This window comes from Danaus plexippus, chromosome 10 (genome assembly GCF_018135715.1).
Source record: "Danaus plexippus chromosome 10, MEX_DaPlex, whole genome shotgun sequence".
Taxonomy (NCBI): Eukaryota; Metazoa; Arthropoda; class Insecta; order Lepidoptera; family Nymphalidae; genus Danaus; species Danaus plexippus.
In genome coordinates this window covers 8,966,830-8,981,466 of record NC_083543.1, presented here as the reverse complement: position 1 = coordinate 8,981,466, position 14,637 = coordinate 8,966,830, and positions in this window count along the sequence as shown.

The window sequence follows — 14,637 nt, the reverse complement described above, 5'->3', positions numbered from 1 at the left end:
AACGATTTACGCTCCTTGGGATAAAAAGAGACAGAGCCAGAAGGACTGACTCTCAAACAAAATTATCGTACTATACCTGTTACAGGCCAGCGCATGCGGTAGCAACGAGTAGCGTCCAACGCAATAGGGAGAAAGAAAGAACTATACACAAATTAAAAAAGTAAGAGAAGGAAAGAGAGTTTATTTGTGTATATATATTGTGTATTCTATAGTTAACAAAATCCCATTGTAAATGTTATAGAATTGAATAATTCTCCACTAGAAAAATATACCTAAAAGATGAGGTCAATTGAGACTTGTAAGTAATTTTAATAACTTTTGTCTTGAAGAGACAAAATGAGTTCATTGAAAATCAATCTACATTTTCCCATTTTGATTTCTACAATAAGAAGTTCCACTTTTGCGGCACGGAGGGAGTCCATCCAAATTTATTTATTATTTATATAATTTCGACTTCAATTATTAGTTTATAAAGCAATAAAACGTTTAACGTTTGAATGTCGACTTGACGGGCTATCAAGTGACAAGGGTCGGAATCTTATTAATATGACAGACAATGCTTTTATAGTATTGCATTATTGAAAATTCAATATCAAAATATCAACTATATTTATAGGTTGTTTAGAAATCCAAACAAAATATTATAAAAATTGTAGCTTCTATGTATGAATTTTTAAATAAACTAGTATCGTAAGTAATTAAAACGGCCACTTTCAATATGTATCCCTTACCACAGATGAAAGAGAAATATTATTGATACATTAAATTATTGAGAAAAATATATTTTTAGAGATATACTCATTTTCATGAATTACTTTTAAGCGGGTCGTCAATATTTTTAACTGACTTCTAAATGAATTTGAAATTGAAAAGTTGACAGAGAAATATAATTTTGTTTTTTGGATTTTAAAACTAACCTAATTACCTAATATCATGCATACTTACGTTTTACCACTAAAATTAAACATATTTCACCCAAAGTTGCATAACTTAGGCATATAACAGAGAGACGAAACGTTTCAGCATTCAATGGATTCCCTGTGCGGTTGCCGCGTCCATCGCGTTGCAGGAAGAGGAGCTTCAACAATGCTGGGACTTGCGACTCACTTGTAGGTTTAAAGGGCCCTTTTGTAATGCGCGTTAAGCGCTCACCTCCACTGTCCAAGATCCTCTCTCTACCTAACCAATTATGAAACGAACCCACAAGGGCTGCCTTCGAAGCACGTTCTAAGAATGAATTCATGTTAGTTCTGGACAGGCCCACGTTTTTTAGTAGGTATCAGGGAGATTTAGCTGTTATATCTCTCGCTCTTACGTCTACCGAGTACAAATTTACGACGAACCTATTCTTAGTGAGTTCGTTAGGAGCTCGTAATACTTGTTGAACTTGACGGTATGGTCGTTGAGGATGTTGGTCGGTTGGTGGACCCGTAAGCTCTGTTAACACAACGCGATTTACATTCGCGAATACATAAATATGTCTAGTCTGGAAGCCGACGCATAACAATCCTCGGGGATTTTTATTGTTTCTCCTACGTATTATAGCCCCAGTGCCTTCTGCCCTGGCTATCGAAAGACTAACCGCTTCACGTATGATTTCTAAAACCCTATCGTGACGACTCGAGTATTCACCGCTATCCAGGAGTACTTTCATCCCACTAGAAAATCCGTACCTTTACCCTATCTTACTAAACTACTCTGATCTGGGTGAGTCATCTGGAATATCATTTGCTGGAAAAATAAGTAACTAATTTTAATTATACAGTTTCGAAAAAGAGGACTTTAAACATAGTATATAATATTTATGCGGAGACCACCGCGTTATGATATGCTTAGTGGTGTTTTGGGATAGGTTTATTTCTGTACTCAAACTTTATAGCAATAATCTCGATAACGGATAGTATCAATTAATTTATTCATTACTTTTTGTTGTTTGAGATTGCAAATGTAGTCGGCAACTGTAAATAGATAAGGCTTGAAACTTGAATGATACTAAGAGAAGTTTGAAGTTTGCGGTTTAAACCCAACTCAATGAACCAACATTTATAAAGTAGTTCGATTCAGTTAATTATTGTAAAAATAAATGTGTTGCTAGCTAGTCTATAGAAAGTCTTAAATAATAACATGAATCAATAATAAAAAATCTTTCAAAAAAACACACTGCCATAAACAGAGTTAAATTTGCTACTTCAATGATGAGCCTAAAAATGTAGGCGAACATCTATTTTATTTTATTGTATGTAACGTTTTTATCATTTTATATTAAAACTAGGTGCCAGCCTCGGCTGCGCAAGGGCTCCTTACAAAAAATATAAAATAGCCTATTTAATTTTGAGAATTATTAAACTTATATTATGACAACATTCAAATGGTGCGTCCGATTTAAATGATTTAAAAACTAATTTGCAGTCACTGATGTAGGCTTGAAAACGAAGTAATTTAGTTTAGTACTTTTGTGTTTGTAAATAAATAACTCTAGTGTGTCATTTTTGTTTATTTTACAGAACTCACCTTAATTAAACCTTGAACACAAAACTTGCTCCTCTTTTTAGCACAATGTTTTCGATGGTAATATAACTCAAAAGGAGTCAACAGTTCGTACAGATCGAAAGAAGTTACTAATAGATTGCCTGTTATCATTACTACGCAATTAAATAAGCTTCGTTAATATTAAATATTATCCTTACAGAAAATTACATCACATTGTGTTTTTCATTTAAATCCTTGTCAGTTGTTTTGTCAATTTTATAATTACTAAAACTATATTAATTAAATGCCTATATATATATATATATATATGCGATATGGAAGATATATATATATATGGAAGATGCGAGGGTAGTAGAGGGGCTAGCAACATATAAGCAGTTGTCAACGATGAGGAGCTCTCTTTTTCGTTCGTAACGCGCGTTAGTGTGATAGATTAGTCGTTAGTAGATTTTCGAATTGTTATAGTCAGACTTCATTTTACGATTAGTTTAAATCCAAGATAGTTGAAAGTTATTCATTTAAAATTGTTTTTATTTTTGTGTAAATTTAATAAATCAATAGTGAAATTGTATCGAATATTATTTTTTTAAAAAGTCAATTCGTATCTTGTTTCTAAGATCAGAAGTGCGATACGTACCTTGTGAACCCCGTTTGGTAAAGCCTATTTATTTCAACTTACGCACACATTATAATTTTTTTCTGTCCTTTGTTACATACTTCATTATAACTTTTTTTAGATACTGATTTATTTTAAATATCGTGTTACGTTGTTATCGAAAATATTATTTTGTGTTTATGACTTTGATTAAGCATTGAGTAAACTTTTATTGCGTTTGTGTGTTAATACATTAATTTCTTTCGATCATTATAATTATTTAATTATTTTATTTTCTAACTAAAATATCTGAACGTGAACGCAATTGAAGCCGCAGTGGTCTTGAGCGTAGCGAGAGTAAGGGTAATAGATCCCGCGAGCAATCTTTTGATGAGAATAATATGTTGAGACTTGAAATGAAGGCAATGATGTCTCGTCTTAAAACGTTATAGGGCTTCACCCATGCCACGCTGCGCGTCGTTGAATTCACACGACTGTGAGGAATTGCTAAACAAAGATTTGAGGCCCGGTAGCGTTTGTAATTGGCAGTCATCACGACAGTTGCAGATACGAAGGCGCATCGGCGATATATCTCACGTTTCCGATCGTCATGTACCCTATAGAATGCGTGAATTATCGCCTATAGGGCAACGTCTGATTTCTCCGTCGCATCTGATTCGACGTGAAGCCACCATTCACGAATGTGATCATCATTAGGATCCGAGACCTTGCTCAATCCCGCCACCAATACGGTCTGCGGGCCGCCAAGTAGGTGACGCGGGTATACCGTTGGAATTAATTAGTTAATTAGTGTTACCGATTGCAATGCTAGTGCCATCAGATCGATTAGTACGGCCGGCAAATCTCAACATTACTATATTTCGAACTTTGACCCAAATCTACACAACTTTGATGATTGGTGATTAGAAGTTGATCACGCGAAAGTTTTAAGCGATTGGAATGATTAAGACTGCCTTTCGCGAATAGGAAATTATTTGCTAGGGGATGTGAAATCTCGGCTCAATGAATGGGTGTCTAGCGACCAATTCAAAGAAAGAATTTAAACCTTTATGTATTGTTTGAAGTTATGACTAAGAATTCCGATCAGTATCCAACGTACGCGGTATATTTACACCGGTCGTTACTTCGCTTACGTATAGTGCAAGGACTCAGTGATGAGTTTATTTCGGCTATAATTATTCGCAGTGTCACTGATCCAAATATTAGGGCTACGGTGACAAATGCTTAACTATTACCGAATGATTTAGTCGAATTCTTTTCAATCTATGTTAAACCGAATACAATTAGTGTTTCGGGACAACTATACTCGTGTTCGGATTTGCGAAACGATACGACAGATAGACGATCTTTGGAGTATTCACGTAAACGTAATCAAAGTGATGTCAGGCGCTTCTCCTGTGGTCAGTTGGGGCATAGAGAGGCTTGGTGTAGGAAGAGACCCAAAATCGAACGGTTATCAAGGAGTTCATCAAATAGTGAGGGAGTTAAGTTATCATTTCCTGGATTCGTACCATCAAGGCTCGAACCATGCACATATTGTAAGAAACCGGATCATAAGGCTGAAACTTGTTATGCTAAACAGCGCGCAGAAGTCTCAAACACGAATAATGTACATTTTTGCAGCGAGTCTGCCAAGCCAGGGACGTCATAGCGACTGTAATACAAAATGTACCAGTTGACGTTTTGATTGGTAGCGGTTCCACAATTTCGTTAATTATATCATCATTGTTGATACAGTTTAAGTGCTCACGTACACCAGGGTTTCGAATATTAAAAGGGATAGGTAGTCAAGAGATTGAATGCACTTTTTACGTTACGCTACCTATTAAATTTGATGGTCTGACTCTTGAAGTAGATCTATTTTTAGTATCTGCTGAATATATGAATGTGCCGATAATTATAGGAACAAATGTTCTGAACAAAAGGGGTGTTAGATACGAACCATTGACAATCTAGATATGGTGATGAATGTTCAGTCTGATATTTCGACGCCAATTAATACGCCTCTCGTAGGTAATAATTTAGACATGTTACTAAGGATAATTAATGAATTCTCTCGATACTTTATCACGGCAACTGCTACATCAACTGTAAACACAGGCTGCATGTCAATTAAATTTAAATCCAGCATTCCTGTGTATTATCGGCTATATCAACTCTCACATGCTAAAACGATCTATGTTCGTGACATAATAACAGATTTGCTTGAAAAGCAAATAATAAAGCAATGCTCGTTTTTAGCTACCACTATTGAATACCTGGGTCGTATGACTAAGTAAAGATCAGGTTAGGCCAAGTCATTGCCAAGTGCGGGCCTTAATTCATTCAGCCGAATCAAAAAAGTAAATAAATATTAAGCAAGTAAGGCAATTTCTGGGGTTAACTAGCTATTTTAGGCGGTATATAGCTGGGTTTACCCAAAGGTCTGCTTGCATAGCGGCACTTACTCAAAAGGGAGTTAATTTTAAGCTGATAAGCTGAATAAAAGGCCGCTCGTGAGTATATCATGGATTGTCTTACAAGTGAGCCAGTACTGGCCATTTATGATTCTACCCTGCCAATAGAAATACACACAGATGCGAGCTCTATTGGTTACGGAGCCGGCATGAGGGAAATCGTAAGCGAGAAGTGTCTTATTTTAGTAGACTCACTCAGGGGGCTGAGAGTAAGTACCACTCGTACAAACTTGAGACGCTGGCAGTGATTAAGGCATAAGAGTATTTCAGACATTATCTTGTGGGTGTACACTGCACCGTGGTTACTGACTGTAACGCGTTAAAACTTACCCAACGTAAGAAAGACTTATTGCCAGGGGGGCCCGGTGGTGGGTATACCACCAAGACTTTGGTTTTAACCTGGAATATAGGAAAGGTTGTTTTTTGTCCCATGCAGATTATCTTAGCTGCAATCCGGTTAACTTATGTACCATTAAAAGGCCGTTAAATTGGGCGCATGTTGCTCAGGCTTCTGACGAGGAAACGCAATCTCTTAAACAAAGACTAGCGGACGGGCAGTTAGACCCCAGTCGTTATATTGTTAAAAACGAAATCCTTTATGTCAAGCTCGCACCTTTTGGTGAAAACCCTAAGTTTTGTTGTCATATTACAAAAAGCCAAAGACTCATTTTTATGCGTATTTTTTACGATGAACATGATCATCAAGGGGTTGATAAAACTATGGACTTGATAACAAAACACTTTTGGTTCCCGGGGTTGAGAAAATTTACAAAAAATTACATTTCCCATTGTTTGGTTTGCCTCTCTTATAAAAAGGTAGCTCGTGCTTGTTCACAGCCCATTAATTCATGGGAAAAACCAGACGTACCCTTTGAGACAGTCCGTATGGACACCTTGGTCCCCTACCAGAAACTGACCATTACCGTCATGTAGTTATTATTATAGACGCGTTTTCAAAATTTTGTTTATTGTATCCCATGTACCGATAAGACACTGATGAACTAAAGCAACACTTCACTACAATGGTTTCTCGCATTGAAACTCCAAAATTGATTGTCATTGATCGGGGGCGCATGTTTTAAAGCACTGATTTCCTTAATTGGGTCAAGGACATGGGGTGCGATACTCACTTTATAACACCCGAGATGCAACAGTCCAACGGACAAATGGAGCGGTATTGCCGTACTGTTCTCAACATGGTTCGGATTGAGTGCAACCATTTGCACAGAAGGTGGCCTGCCGTTTTGTTGAGGTCACAGCTAACCCTAAACATAACAAAACACAAGACAACTCAACATTCTGCCTTAAAACTGCTCATAGGTATTAAAGCTGCCACACCACTTATACGTAGTTTGATACGAGACATTACTATTGAAGACTTAATTGGTAATCGGGAAGCCCTTTTTCAGATGAGTCGTCAGAGGGCATTTGAACTCCTTCTGGCCAAACAAGCTCGTCCAGATGCGTATATTAACCGAAGACGTAAACCGGCTCACTCTTTTGAACTACATTCCATAGTTTTTGTTCGCAAGGAAGCTAAGTCAACAGGGAAGCGGGACTCATGTATGCGGGGACCATACCGGGTTATGAAGATACTACCACACGGCCGATGTGAGCTGCAGCTGTTAGCTGGCTCATACGGCAAATCGACTCGAGCAGCTGCGGAATATATGGTTCCGTGGGAGGGAGAATAGACTCCCGATGTGTGGTCTGCTTTCTTTGATGGTGAGGTATTTGCCTTATTCTACCTGAGATTTTGACTGAAATCCCTTTTGAGATTTTATTGAACTTTAATGTTGTTGAAACTTCTGCTTTTTATTATAATTTTGTTTTATGACATGAACCTCTAATTGTATTGAGGTTAAAGCGGGGGGACATGAGTTACTTGTTATGATGTGAGCGTTTGTCTTGAAGTGTATCGGACACGCTGTATTAGACGTTAGATCTCTGGGTTTGGGATAGCTGTCTTGGAGTGCATCGAAAGGGCTATCCCAGAAGTGGCGCTGTGCTTGGGACAACCTTTTGCCTTGAAGTGCATCGGGTCTGTTTGTCCTAGAAGTGGTGTTGTGTCTGGGATAACCGATTGCCTTGGAGTGCATCGGGCCGGTTATCTCGGGAGGGACCCTGAACCTGGGATAATTGTTTATCCTGGAGTGGATCGGACACGTTATCCTGAGGGTCTGGTCTCTTGGTTAAAAACTGAATTAGTATGCTCGGAAACGACTTTAATAGTTAGTCGTCCTTTTTTTTTATAAAAGGGAAAATCATCATATGACCCCTCTTGTCCTGGGTGGGGCAAGAGGTAGTGTCAGACTCTTACTGACTAAAAACCCCCCCGTACCTTCTCCTGCTCCGTGCCAGGTCTCGGTACATCATTGCGCTTGCACCCGCAACCCGGCTTGGCAACGGCTCTAGGGCCCTATCTGTGGTGGTCAGATGTCTCTTTGAGGCAAGCGCGATACGCTACGCGCCGTACGCTTAGGTCTGGTTCTGATCGGGCAACAAGCTACCCTTGCTCGCCGTCTGCAGACCCGCGCTTACGGTGGCTGGAGAAGGCTACCCTGAGGACACGGCGGTGCTCAGCCCAAGCTGGGCACTCCGTCACCGTATGCTCCACCGTGTCCTATAGTTAGTCGTTTAGTTAGTTAGTATTAGCCATGTTGAGTTAACTTAATTTACAGTGGCTTTAACCACTAATCTTATCGTTGAGCGAAATCACAAACCGAAAAGAATTCTGCTGTTGTATTTCTTTATTACAGACGCAGACCGCGAGATCCCGAAGGGGATGAGTTATTTCACGATGTTAGTCTATCTCCCGGTGTTGACCAGATTATGGAAAAGAATGAGCAGCAACAAGGTCCTCGAATACCAAGAAATTCAGAACTGGACACTTCTATCACGAAGGAAAGGAACTCCCTACCTCGGTGTTAATCCTGGACACGGATCATGAAAGTTGAGAACAAAGGCACCCGCGACGTTCTCCTGTCAGGAAAGGCCGTGTAGGAAGATGCGATGCGATATTAATTAAATGCCTATATATATATATATATAAATATATATATATATATATATAAATATATATATATATATATATTGGAGGAAGATGCGAGGGTAGTAGAGGGGCTAACAACATATAAGCAGTTGTGAACGATGAGGAGCTCTCTTTTTCGTCCGTAACGCGCGTTGGTGTGATAGATAAGTCGTTAGTAGATTTTCGAAGTGTTTAAATCATTCGTTTGTGTTATATTCAGATTTCGTTTTACGATTACTTTTGTGTAAAATTAATAGTGAAATTGTATCGAATATTATTTTTAAAAAACTCAATTCTTATCTTGTTTCTAAGTTTATATATATATTCGCGGTTAAGATGAAATAAGGAGAAACATTTTTTAAAGAAGTGTTTAAATAGAACTCATTTTATAATTAATTTTTTAGTTAAATATTTATTATAAATGAAAAACACTTGTGTTAAGCAAACAACTTACCAGTGATAATTATACTAGAAGAGTCCACGTTCAATACTACAGTTTAAAAAAAAAATTACAATATAAAATCATGATGCAATCAATGAAGGAATGTTTAAGTGATATAACAAAAATTGTTATTTCTACGATGAATAAATTTTGACAGCCCCATATTAATTTGTCTACTACTAACATATCATTGCAGATAGTAGTTTTTTTTACTTTTAAATCTATTATATACTTATCGCACTGAATAATTTGCAGAAGCAGATGACATGACTTTGTAACCAGATTAATGACTTGACATTAAAATGCTATTGCGTTATGGACTTGCATTGATATTGATCGAGTTTTTTCGTTGATATTGATTTGTCACAAAAGAAAGTCCTAATCAGAGTTGCTGATGTTGTTTTAGATCATTTTGCTTCCTTAGGCAATTTACTTTAACAATTGTTACCTATATATAGACATAAAATCTATATTTAAGTCATATTGAGCTGGCCTTAAAATAATAATTGATGATAGTCGAGTATCAGCCGTTCCTTGTTATTTAATTAGTTGAAAGACTCCAAAATGTAGGATAAAATTTATAGTAAATTATATATATTTTGACATGTCCACAATATTGGCTCCTCACTCATATTGACTATAATACTGTTAGAAAATGTAACAAACCTAAATTTTGATGACATTATAATAATGACTTCGTTATGCATAATGTACACGCGTTGAAAGTTTTAAACTATTGAACTATTTAAATTATTTTCAGTATAGATATTTTCCGTCAGTAAAATGCGGTACAAAACAGGTGGTGGTGTTTCATGACTTTTATTCGCTCTTTTATAATATACCCTATTATTCTTACATTATAAAGTAAAGATTCATGATATTATTCATATAAAAAATACTTTTAGAATAAAAATATTATGAAACTATTCTTTATAATACTTGTTCCTGCTTTATGATCATTGTAAATTTACAATTTTTCTTATTGTTTCCGGGGATTTTAAAATATTCCTCTGTACTTTATACATATTTTAAAACAATGATGTTTTAAAATATAATTGTTTTTAATTTCTTCAAGAAGGAAATCGCGTATTTATCACTCTTCCACTATTAAGCAATCTGTCATCGTTCATGTTCTTGTCCGTCCTCTCCACCTCCTCTTCGTTATTTTAGTGTTAAAATTCTTGATTAAAAAGTTCGAAACGTGAAAATGAATTTGATTAAAAGCGTTCTCCAGCTGTCTGTCGCGATCTCAAAATATATCTGAACGAGCAGTAATTGCGCAGATCAGATTCTCATGCTGAATAAGTTTATCTTGCTGCATTAAAGCTAACTATTAGCTTGCTCTCGTTTCTATACAGAACATACTGAATAAGTAAGGTATGGAACATGTTTTCTGGATCACTAGCCTAGCAGCTAGTCTCCACAATATATAAAACTAGAACATCGACATGAACATTCCATATAAAAAAATTTTTCACACATCAATGCTAAAGATTCGAAGAATTTGTCTTCACTATCCAAAAATACGATTCTCCTAATACAAAAAATTCACTTCGATTACAGAACACGGTAACGCAAAATATGTTACTCCAATCTGTTTCGAACATCTTATTTTTCTAAACTCCCATTCATATTTTTAGTAGACCCTTTATATCTTATCTAAACTGACGTCACCTTATTTTTGGGGTTATCTTAAGCAAGCTCTTTCTTTTGATACACATATTTTAAAAGTATATTAAAAATAACTCGTCGCCATCTTGGATAAGTCCGCTTTATTACCAAGGACCTCACAAATGCAGTCATACATTGACATCCAAACTGGATTTATATAAAATTTCAACTCAATAGCTTGAGGATATCTGATTCAAACTGAATTGAATTGATTGCATTTGATGGAGTTGATGTCATCAGAACAAATAACATGTATTGTAAATTAAATAAAATAGTGTAAAAATAAACAGACAATGTTTATGTAAGTCATAGTTTTGGTTAATTAACTTGTGATGTTAGAATTTTGTCTCCAAATGTATAATATTATTTCCTGTAATCTTATATTTGTACCTTATATTGTTATCTTTATGTCATCTTGCTGTCACATCCATCTCATGTCATGAAGATATCACTGACATAGTTTGTTCTGATTCAGGAGACCAAATTCTTGATGAGTCTCCGATGGTGTATATATTAAAATAACTATAATATTTTCAAGGCATGCAGAGTGCACACATGCAAGTGTATTTATTTGAAAATTAATTTTAAGAGTGTGTAAACGTGCCTGTGAGTGCGTGCGCGTTTTTGAAGAGTGTGGCACCAGTGTGTGTGGTTGAATATATGTTATTGCGTCTCAATAAAACATTCTTTATCGGAGATGATTTTGTAATATGTATCTACATTCGGCGTAGTTGTGAATTGGCTTTAAAAAAAATACTATACTTTCTATTTATTTAACAGTACAAAAGACCACTTCATTTTCTATGGCTGACCATATTTTAATACAACCTGCTTTTTCGGTTTTCATCGTGAAAACAGAGGATTATACGATGACTAACTATTTAATAATCAAAATAATTTCAAAAGTGGTTATAGAGATAATTTAATACCGGTCATACCATATTTTTTTGTAATGTTTATATGAAAACACAGTTTTAGTAAAGGAGTTCGATAAAAAAGCGAGACCTAATTCATCAACAATGAAATTCCGATGAAGATTCTTGCAATATATTATATTATAAACAAAATTTGGAAATACATGGCGAGAAATTACACAGAAGACTGGATAATTTTATAAATGTGATTTTTTTTCTTCTTGTACCATTTTATTAAATTGTTTCTGTTATTGAGTTACAACCGCACAACCACAGAAAGTTACCGATTCGTGATATTAGTAAGTGGAAACCTATATGAAGATTACAAAAAATAAAATATAATAATATCTATTTCAAAAAAAAAAAAACTTAATAAAGGAATACAAGATTACAACTGCAGTAATTAGTATAAGTATGTAAATATAAAATATAATTTGCTTTATTAAAAGACTATACCTTGACACTGGCAGTAGAATATAAAACCTACAGAAGCGTTACTGATAAAGTAGCGATATTGTTCAAATACTTATCTTATGTCACAAGGTTACAGTCACACATTACTCTGATTTATTACAAAGATGTCAATAAACTATGAGGGCAATATTTTTGTGTGAAAGTACGAGTGTCGCCTATAAAGCTTGGCTATGTGCTTTGTTGTTATATATGAGCAATTTTCTTCCCCCAGCTGTGAACTTGTGGTGTGATATTGAAATAGATAATATCTTTTTATTAATGTTATATTATAGATGATAAATTATTTGTGTTTTCTGAAACAAAGGATGGAATCTTTTAGTTATTGTTATTTTTAGGGAAAGCTGAGTTTAAAGTTATTTATTATAAAATCTGTTTTCGTACATACAAAACAAAAGTTTTAAAAATATAAAATTATTAATCGATGATGGAACCGATCTGTGTATAAATTGGATGTTTCTAATATAAAGCAACTGAAGATGCAATCGAATGTTTCAAGAGTTCATTAAATCCTCATTTTGTGAACATAATTATTTAAAATGTAAAATTTAGATTAAATTCTATATTTATTGCTATGTGTGTAATGAAATAAAACTGTATACATTATTAACTTTATCACTCGGATTAAATCCTCTGCCGTTATTGTCTATGAACACGATTGTAATCCCTTAAGATATATATAGTTTTTAATTTTCATTACCTAGTGTTTTCGTTCTTTAATAATTAATGTAAAAAATATATTATGTTCCAACAATAACTCAAATACTTTATGAAGCTCACATCATCAGTGACAAGATTTTTTATTATGGACAGTTAATGCTGAACCTAGGAACCGCTTTACATGCAATGCCTTTTTTATTATACCGATTATATATAACACAAAATTTTAAATTCATTGTAATAAATACATTTAAAACATTATTGTTGTTTATTACTTTTAAAAACGTTTATCAAATAAATTTTTCAAAAACAATCTTATTTAGAAGCCTGATTCCATAACAACTGTCGTCATATTTTGTTCTTCAGTTTTTCATAGACTGGTACCGCGAATACTAATTTTAATTTATGTCTACCGTTTCAGTTCTGCTTATTTATTTCTACGGTTTTTATATTTACGATTTTTAAATTCTTCTTTAATAATCAGCTTCCACTTTGACGATGTTTAAGTTAAATTTCGCTATTTATTTTTGTGAATGATTTTAAATCCCTTTCATTTCGATTGCATATTATGGGTCTGACAAGAAAAACAAATATTGTGTTATTGCGATAATTATATAGAGTAGCCACTTGAGATTCAAGGAAAACTACGAAACTTACTTATATGTATATTATAATAAAAATTACATATTAAAACTTGTAACCTAAACCTAAGACTATATGATTGCCCCGATGTTAGGATAGCGATACCATTCCATACCTTGTGTGGTATCAGGAATCTTCTGGTCCACACGGCTTATGTTCATTCTGTGGAGTCAGCGGCGTCACTCGTTATATGATATTTTATCCATACAACGATGCTACCCCGGCGATGTTCCTTATTTTTTTAATATGTAGCGCGTACGTAACAAACTAAAATGTTATAAGTTTTAATATGTAATTTTTATTATAATATACATATAAGTAAGTTATATGTAAGTTTCATAGTTTTCCTAGAACCTCCCGTTGCCACCCTATATAATTAAAGAGCCTTTTTATTTATTTTTATTTAATGTTATTAATGCAAACACACAAACACAAATTTCGAAGTAAGAAAAATTATTGTATTCGAATTTAAAATGTAATAATTTCCTGTCAAAAATTGATGTTAATGAATAGAGTTTTGTCCAGAAATGTGTAAATTATTTCCGGACATGTCGTTTTTGGTACAATAATATGAACAATTTTTGTTTTATTAATGATTTTATGAAGTACGAGTATCATACATAATTGGAGTATGCATGGTATTACCAAATTCCGCTAATGTATAATTCCATTAATGATACGTTTTTAAATGAAACGTGAATTTTTTTTTCATTATTTTTAACTAAATAAAAGGAGTAAACGTGTAACTTTTTTGGTTTTACTCTTTAGGAAATGAATGTAGCCGTAGCCACCTCATAAAAGTTTCTCTATACATTCGTTTCATTCTAACTTCAGTAAGCTATTGAGTTTTCCTTCTTCATTCTTGGTTTTTTTCTTTACTCATTCTTACATTTATATCTAGTTTTTATTAACAAGGCATTTATTCTGAATCACCTAAGCTATTTTAAGACCATTTTTTGCTTTCTTTATGATTCTGGCTGATAATATCAAATTAACAACTTTGCTGATTTTCCTTTCTGCAACAATTACAATATCAATGTCTACAATGGCAACACTAATAAATAATTTAATTTAGTTTAACGACAAGATCAGTCCATGATGATATCTTTTCTGAAACAATGACCTCCGATAGAAATGATCGTAATATGCGTTCTTATCAAAATAAGTTTCACGTTTTGATATACTTAACTATATATTGTTATTGTTATCTAAAAATAAAGAAGAAATAAGACACTAATTAAAGA